The following is a 9,695-nucleotide window of genomic DNA, read 5'->3' as shown; positions in this document are numbered from 1 at the left end:
AGAGGGGCTCTGCATAGCTACACTACAAAGTAAAAAGCAAGTACCCAAAGAGAAGTTCATAAAAGTGCTTTTGTACTGGCAATACCAGACTGTGTTCCAGGCCAATGGTCCTCACACTTCTAGCCTCAGGTTTTTAAAAACAATCTAGCTACTTTCCTGAAAGAGTCACATGCAACATACCTTAGTCTGGAAGGAAAAATGAAACCAGCACCTGCCTGAGAGATAAGTGAAGCATCTTCATATCTTTATGCATTTTGCAGCAGCAATTTGTAGAGCTTCTGTGGAAAGACTTTGTCTGCTGCTTCTTTGATTTATCCTTCATAGTTACCTGGCACAGAGGAGACTTCAATTGGAAGCTGACAAATGAATAATAAACAAACGAGTGAATGAATAAATGAATGAAGATATGGTGATACACCTGGGCCCTGCTGTAGAGGGACTCTAGGGGGCAAACCCAGAGTCCTCAATTACACAGTCAATCAACTGCTTAATCAGACTCAGGTTGTTGCCCATGCTTCAAATGCTGCAATTGCTCTATTCTAAATAAGTCTCATGTTGGGGAAGAAGTCCAGCCTCCTGCCTAGGCAAGAACGGAACTCATATTCTTGAGCTTGCACTTATCTGGTGGCAAAAATTAGCAACAGCACGGACATGTATGCCCTTTGAGTCTCATCGGAGAGTCCAACCAAGAATTTAAGTGGGAAGACCAGAATGGCCACCTGACCTGCTTATCATGGCATTCGAGACCTCGCACAGTCTGCCTCCCACCTGCCCTTTCCTGCTCCTAAGTGAGAATTCACTTTTCTCACCCTCACTGCTACCTGATCTTATCACACTCTTCTCAACCACTCTTGCATTTCCCCACCTCCTTGACGTGGATCATGGATAACCTTCAATTATCTCTGCCTGTTCGGCCTCAAGCCACCTACCAAAGTCCTCACCAGTGAAGCTTTCTCCAATCCCTCCACTCAAGATTAATCTCTCTGCACTGTGTCAGCAGAGTCCGGTGATTGTACCTCTGGAAATGAGAGCCTTTGATATAGAGTGGGGCCAGGGAAGCCTACACTGAGACTTAGGCTGGGTCAGAAGAGTTAGAGAGCCAGAGGGCTCCAGGCATCTACATGGACCAGCTGTTTTGCTGGAGTGAGAGGGGCCCTGGGTACTTTGGTTCTGGGGCACGTTATTCAGATGAAAACAAAGTGCTGTTAACTCAGGAGCCTACCATCTGTGGAAGGAAGCCTGGGAGCGAGAATTACTCCTGTCAGAAAGTTCCCTGAAGGACTGAGAAAGTTCCCTGTGGTCTTCTCATGTGCTTGTTCCCACTGTTGTGCTTGGGTTGTTTTCTTCCACAATGGCCAGGTAAGGCGGTGCAGGGGGTGCCCAATACAAGAGGCTGAATGTGGGACGAAATCCAGACTACCCACCACTTTCTCAACTGTGCTCTCTGCCGGGGGTTTCACTCATCCAGAGGAAGAGACACATTTTTCTAATCTGCGCAAAGGTAAAGTATGGGCTATAGGTCTGCCCCCTAACATTTGCAGGGCCCAGGGCAAGAGTATAAATGGAGGGCTATATACTTTATGGCGATTATATAACGGTTATAAAAATAAGCTTAAAACTATTAATTAAAATACATTCTAGCATCTCGCCTTAACAAATATATGTTTATAATGACCTGAAGGCTGAATTCTAATATAGAATTTCCAAATTCTTGGAGTTCTGCACCAGAACTCAGTAGCACAGGGGCACTTAACCTTGACCTGTCTCCTGTCCCCTTTTTCTCCTTTCTCCAGCAATATCTTTGTCCGCAAGGCTCTGAGTCTGTATACCGCAGCCCAGATGTCCAAATTCTTTTCCAAATCCTTTGGCTGCAACGGTCCCTTAGCTATGCCTATACCTGGGGGTGCACATATTGACAGTGCGTCCCTTGACGACCCCTGGGCTGAGGGGTGCACATACTTGTGGCATGACCCACGTTCAGGAGGCTAGCCTTGGGGGAAGGCCCATGCAGGCTTTAGAAGTGGCTAGTGGTGTTTGGGTAGGGAATCGAGGCGCCCCAGGGACCCAAAGTAATGTCTAGAATAAGGAATGTGGACTCCTGGTGGCCATATGCTCTTGACCTCCTGGACTCCTAGCCCCTCGGAGAGGAGTGTGGCACTGTAACGTGTAGGACCCCTCTCACACAGGCCTAAGGTGAGATTGCTGGACTCTAGCAGCCTTAAGGCTAAGCTCCACATTTGGGCAGGTGGGACTACTGAACCAGCAAATGTGCACCTTCCTCTAAGGCCACCTCATCTGCCCAAGGCCAGATGGTGACATCTTGGTGGTACATATCTGTTTCTCTATCTAGCTCTCTGATGACTAGTGCCTTGTCTTCTCATTTTTTTTACTCCTAGCAGCAATTAGCACTGTCCTTCAAGGCCTGAGTATTCGAGGGATACCTTTAAGATTTGCTTTGGTATGTGCAATGAAAACAGTGCTGGAGTTGAAATCAGACACCTAGGTTCTCTCCCAGCTCTGCCACAACTCACTCTATAGGCTAGACTGATCAGCTTCCCTCCCCAGGTCTTACATTTCCCCATCCATAAAACAAGAGTATTGAGCTGAACAATTTCCAAAGTCTCATTCAGATCTGAAGATCGGCGGTTTATGACTCCTCAGAGCTATGTTTTTTCTTATCTGTCAATTGTTCTCAACCCTGGGTATTCATTAAAATCACCTAGGAAGCTTTAAAAAAAATACTGGAATGCAGACCCTACCCACCAGAGGTTCTGATTCAGTTGTTCAGGGGCAGGGCCCAGGCGATAGCTCCCCAGATGATTTGGATGTGCAGCCAAGGTTGACAATCCCTGTTAGGGCTGGATCAGAGTTTCTTCCCCCCACTACCCACACACAGACAAGGAAAAATGTAGCAGGACAGATGCCTGATGCAGAAGCAGAGCAGCTGGAGGCAAGGCTAGACGCTGGGATCCTGAGGTGGGGGTGTCCTGGTTTCTCTCCAGGAAGATGTGGATAAAGAGAGCCAATTTCCTGGCCTCTCGCTCCTCACCTCCCATCCATCTTCCCATCCTCCAGCTGAGAATCGAGGGGGAGGAGGAGAGAGAGCAGGCAGCTGCCTAATCTGGGGAGATTTTCTCATGGGTGGGGAGAGGCTGACTTTTGGCTCCAGTCTTCCAACTCCCTCCCAGCTGGAGCTGGAGCAGCCAGAGCGAGCACTGGGGTTGGGATCCCAGCTGCTGGCAGTTGTTCCCATGTTATCTCCCTGACAGCTGCAGACCTCCTGACGTGTCATATGTGTCCACACGTAAGCATGTACTCTGAGCAGGAAAAAAAAAACAAGACGAAGAGCCCATGAGGTTACTATCAAGACACCCCTTAAGCTTTTCCTGATCCCTACTCACCTCCAGTGTGTGTGACGCCCTCTTCTCATTGCTCATGAAAGAACCCAGTTCCTCCCCTCATTGAGATTTCGTGGCAGCAGCGGCTTCAATAATTACAACAGCTATCATTTATTGAGTATGCACTATGAACCAGGCATTTTCCTAAGTGTTTTAGGTCAATAATTCTATTTCGCCATCAGAACAACCTTAGAAAGCAAGCACTATTACTATTCCTATTTTACAGAGGAGCAAATCAAGGAACAGAGAAGTTAATATTTACTCCAAGATCACACAGCTGCCAAGATTCAAATCAGGCGGTCTGATGCCAAAACCTGAGCTCTTTACCACATGGCTATTCTGCCTCTTGTTGGTAATTGATTATAGACGAAGCTCAGTTTGAATAAATGAGGTCCTTTTCAGCTCTGACACCCTACCAATGGTATTGATCACAGTGACATACATTTTATATTTTGATTTTTTGTTTAGATTGAGGTTCTTCTTAGACAACACTGACTGAACTCTTAAGCCACAAAGTCAGAAGCACATGTAGAGCTGTGCTTCTAGGAGGACAGTAGGAGAAGCACCTGGAGAGGAGAATGGTCCAGAGTAGCACTGCCTGCCCTGGACTCCAGGGACTAAACATGGTTGAAAAAACACTGAAAAAGAGAACCCATGGTGATGGCGCAGAAGGTATGTATTTGCATCCTCCCACTTTCAAAGACTTCTGCTCATCGGAAGCCTATATGCACTGCTTCATTTTCCCAACAGAGAGGCTAAGTTGTATTGAAATCCACATGTCCTTGTTCTCGGTGATGACTCATGGGATGCATTTCCAAGATGGCAGGTCAGGGCCTGAATGTAGCTTGTCACCTAGTGCCCACAAATCTCTTTGGTCTGAGTGTATTTTTTGCTGAGTTTGCTGACCTAGTACATGCATGACTGTGGAGGTGGGGTGATATGCTGAGAGGGGAGTGACAATGAGAAGAACCAAGATCTTCACTTCAGTAGTCCATGTTCTAAAGTAGGAAGTGATCGGTTAGATGAAAAAGTAGGCCATTCACTGCATTGTTCAACTGGTATTTCCCGAAAAATCTTATTTTAGCCCCCAAATTGTTTTGTGTGAGCTGAATACCCTTTCTCCTCTCTCTTTTACCGGGTTTCACCCCTCATTTGTTTAATTACTAGTTATACGGACAAGTTCCTCCATTTTCCCTTACTAGGTTTTAAATTTTCATTCATTGCCACACGCACATAAAATTAAAGCTCTTTACCAGAGAGAGTTGAATCTTGCTTTAGGAGAGTGATTTTTATGGTGTATGGCAGTGCTTCTTAAACTTTACATAAGAATCACCTGGATGTCTTATTAAAAGTGTAGATTCTGATTCCATTGATCTGAGATGAAGTCTAGGAATCTCCACTTTTTTTTTTTTTTTTTAATTATTTATGCCTACAGCACCTGGTCTTCCAATGTGGTCTCTCACCCAAGTACTAACCAGGCCCGGCCCTGCTTAGCTTCAGAGATCAGACATCGGGCTTGTTCAGAGTGGCATGGCCATAGATCATGGACCATGGCTCCACTGGGGCATGATCCCAGGACCTTCTTCATGTAAAGCAGATGTGCTAACCGCTACACTATGGAACCACGTCCCTAGAAATCTCCATTTTTAACAAGCAACCAGGTGATGTCAATGCTGCTGGTTCCCAAACCACATTTTTAAAAAATAATATATGTAATGCATTAAAATTTTTTCTAGATTTATTGAAAACTGGCAAATAATATGTAAGTTTAAGGTATACGATGTGATGATTTGATATATGTATATATTGTGAAGTGATTACCACTATAAGGCTAGGCAATACATCCATCACCTCACATAGTTACCATTTGTGTGTGTGTGTGTGTGTGTGTGTCTGTGTGGTCAGCACTTTTAAGATCCACTCTGTTAGCAACTTTCAAATATATAATACGGTATTGTGAACTGTAGTCACCATGCTGTACATCAGATTAGATCGTCAGAACTTACTCATCTTGTAACTAGAGTTTGTACCCTTTGACCACCTTTACCCATTTCCCTGCCTCTAGCAACTACCAGTTCACTCTCTGTTTCTATGAGTTTGTTTCTTTTAGATTCCACATATAAATGAGAGCATAAAGGATTTGTCTGACTTATTTCACTTAGAATAATGTTCTCAAACTTTATCTATGTTGTTGCAAATGGCAGGATTTCCTTCTTTTTTTATGGTTGAATAATATCATTTATATATTCCTGTCAGCCTGCCCTTATTCCAGGTCCATACAGCCAGTAATTAAACAAATGAGAATCCATATATATATATAAATATATATATATGTATACACATACACACACACACACACATACATATATCACAATTGCCTTCTTGAAAGACATTTGGATTGTTTTCATATCTTGGCTGTTGTGAATAATGCTACAATGAACATGGTGGCACAGGTAACTCTTCAAGATAATCATTTCATTTCCTTTGGATATACACTCAGAAGTAGTGTTGTTGGGTCATACCCAGACCACACGTTGAGGTGCAGGTTGTAGAAGGCCTGTGAGACACACTTACCCAATTAACCATGATTCAGAAGGCTGGAGATCATATAGTCATTCCAGCAATGCATCCACACTCTAAAGAGCCCATTGACAGGTTTGTGATGCTGCCCATCCCTGAAAGGAGCCTTCTCAGATTCATGTCGCCTCTTTTTCATATATGCCCATCTCTGGTCACAGTGCTCTTACATCCACTTCTCTGCTCCATCTTCGTCCTGAATCCCTAAAGCCATGTTTTCCAGAAATCTCGGGCTGGCTAAAGAAACTCCCTCCCATCTCTGTCTCTGAAAGGTGACAGCTGACCCACCCTCCTCCCAAATCAGGCTTGTTTGGAAGAAACCTGGTAGTGGGCGTGATTCACACAGACTACACACACATACACCGCTTATGGGTTTTAACTCGCCCCAGGTTAAGATGCCATGTGCTTCGAAAAGAGAGTGACTCTGGACAGTTGTGCTTCCTGTTTGGGTCTGAAGGCAGTGCCTGCATTCGAGAGAAGGACTTGGGCTCCAGAGAGGAAGGGGCTCTGCGTAGTGAGAGTTAAGGCCTCTATTAACCTCTCCGTGATGAATCTGACTGTTTTATTATTCAGGGCGGACCCTGTGAAATTTCTTTTTAAACATCAAACTCACTCGAATATTGGCAGTTTCATATGGTTTGACTTAATAGTACAGCCCAAACTGAGGTCTAGCTCAGAGTATGTCGGGGCAGAGTATCATTGTCCACAGAATCAACGTAAAAGAATACATAGACCTGAAGCCAGCCAGTGGTCATGGCAGAAGTCAGTCCCCCTCTGTTATGATTACATAAATATTTGTGAGTGTGTGTGCATTTGTAAAACAACTGCTGATTTGCTTGGATGCAGGTGTGAACTTTTGATTTAGACACAGACATAACTGGACTGAGGGGTATTTGGTTGAAGTAATAACATCCAGTGGCACCTGTGGTCTGTAGAATGAAGTCTAAACTCCCTGCCTGGCATTGGAGCCTGCCCTCACCCAGCAGCATGGTCTTTCCAATAGTCTTCATCAACCTATACTCTGGCTCCAGCCACTATCAATGGCTCTAGCCACTATCAATGGCTCCAGCCACTATCAATGGCTCCTCTCCTATGCAAGCTAGTGCTTCTTCCCCCGCGCTTTGCTCAAACCCTCTCTCTGGGAGAGTCCCCTGTCATCTCCACTTAATGAATCCTGTCCATCTTTTGGGTTTAGCTCAACGGCCATCTTCTGCATGGAATCTTCTCTAGCTTCCTTCATCCAGATCCAAAGTGACCCCTCCCTCCTCTATGCTTCCACAGTACTTTGAAGCTCTTATGACACATCATATCCCATCTTATTATATCTTCCTTCAAATTCAATTTTTCACTAATTCGTTCACTCGAAAAATATTTATCATCTTGCCACATGCAGGCTTTGTTCTTGGTACCATGTTTACACTGGAGATCAAGACAGGCTGTAAAGATAAATAAAGCAGAGTAGGAAGACAGAGAATGAAAGGAGAAGGGAAATTATTTGAGATATGGTATTCCAGAAAGGCTTGTTTATGGAGATGAAGCTGGAGTTAGAACCTGAATGAAGTGAGGGACTGAGCTGTAACAGATCTGAAAAGAGCACAGCGGGCAGATGGCACAACAAAGGCGAAACCCTTAGGGTAGGAAAGAGTTCGCTAGGTTCCAGGGCAGTGCTCCTCAAACTTTAGTGTGCAAAGATTCCAAGTGTTGATAAGGAATTAGAGAAACTGGAAACTTCATAAGTTGCTAGTGGAAATGTAAAGTGATATACCCTCTTCGTAAAACAATTCGAGTTTCTTTTTAAAATAAACACATACTTATCTTGCAACCCAGCAATTCCACTCCTATGTATTTATTCAAGAGAAATGAAAATATATGTCCTCTTAAAGAGTTGTAAGAAAGCTTCCATTGCAGCATTGTTCATAAAAACCCCAAACTGCAAACCATGCGAACATCTGTCAGCTGGTGAATGAATAAACAAAATATAGTATATTCATGTAATGGAACACTACTCACTGTAAGAAAGGAATGAATTACAGCTACACACGACAACATGGAGGAATCTCAAAAACAAACTAATAGAAATAAGTCAGACACAAAAGACTACACGATTCTGTTTGTATGAAATTTCTAGAAATGGCAAAACGATCATGACAAAAGCATATCTGTGGTTGTCAGGGGCTGGCTGTGGGATCTGTAATTGACTGTAAAGCAGCACGAGGGAAATTTTTGTGACAAGGAAAATGTTCTAAAACCAGAATGTGGTAGTGGTTGCACAACTGTATAAATTCATTAAAATTCATTGATTGAACCATACACTTAAAGTGTGTGAATTTTATAGTATGTAATCTATTCCATAATAGAGTTGTAAAATTTTTTTAATATGTAAAACTTCCCTACTCAAAAAACCCACACGCAACTCAGCTATGGACGACTGTGGTTCTGCGCCTTTCTGGCTTTTTTCAGACCTCCTTATGGTTTCCAGCCTGCTGTATAGACCGCCCTCCTCTGCTCACCCAGCAGCAACCACAGCCCCCAGGGCTGGCCCTTGGCCTCCTGCTCTCCGGCTCCAGAGCTCCACTCTGGGCCTTCTCACTCATGCTCTTGCTTTAACTACCACCATGAGCAGGTAATTCCCAAAGGTACATCTCCATCCTGACCTCTTCACTGAGCTTCAAGTGTGTTGATTCTGGGGGTTTTGTTTTTGTTTTTGTTTTTGTTTTGCAGGATATCACTTGCTGGCGCCTGTGGGAATCGATACCACATACTCCATGTATATAAAATTTCACTCACCTTTTGCCCACGTCACCTGTTTTTTCTCTCATAGCTTTCATCAACCAGTGTCACCATCATCCATACAAATGTTCAAGCCAGTGATGTGAGGGTCAAATAGAAACTAATCACTGGATCTGGTGTTTTTCTTTTCTTTTGTTAATGATGAAGTCTGCATACACAAAAAAAGTTCAGACTTTCAATGTTCAGTTTGATGAATTTTGACAGTCCTATAGACCTGTGTAATCATCAGCAAAATAAGGTATAGAACATGTCTATCCTTTGAGAAAGTTCTCTCAGGCCTCTTACTGTGCAGTCCTCTTCTCCCCAGCACACTTACACCCGCTGTCTGGTTTCTAACACGATCCATTATTTGTCTGTATTTGGATTTCACATAAATGAGATTGTGCATTTTGTGTCTGGTTTCTCTCACTTAGCATAATGATTTTGCTATTCATCCACGTCATTGCATGTATCAATAGTTCGTTCTTTTTTATTGCTTAGTGGTATTCCATCCTATGGATATAGCATATACCATATTTTGTTTATCTGGAGCTTTGTTGATGGGCATTTGGGTTTCTTCCAGTTCTGCAATATTTTAATGTCTGCTATAAATTTTCTTTACAATTTTATCGGGAACATATTTTTCTTGTATCAGTTTTTGGGAACACATTTTTGGGGGTCAAATATCTAGAAGTGGAATTGCTTGGTCATAAGATAGATGTATTTAACTCTATAAAAAAACTGTTAGAGAGTTCTCCAAAGTGTTTGTGCCATTTAACTCTCCCACCAGCAGTAGATGAGAGTTCCAGTTTTTCCACATTTTCACCAGCACTTGGGATGGTCAGTCGTTTTGATTATAGCTATTCTGAAAGGTGTGAAATAATATCTCATTACAGTATTAAGTTGCATTTCCCTGAGAGCTGATGGTGATAAATACTCTTTCATGTGATT

Source organism: Pteropus alecto, unplaced genomic scaffold, assembly GCF_000325575.1.
Source record: "Pteropus alecto unplaced genomic scaffold, ASM32557v1 scaffold311, whole genome shotgun sequence".
Classification (NCBI taxonomy): domain Eukaryota; kingdom Metazoa; phylum Chordata; class Mammalia; order Chiroptera; family Pteropodidae; genus Pteropus; species Pteropus alecto.
This window is presented reverse-complemented; position numbering follows the sequence as displayed.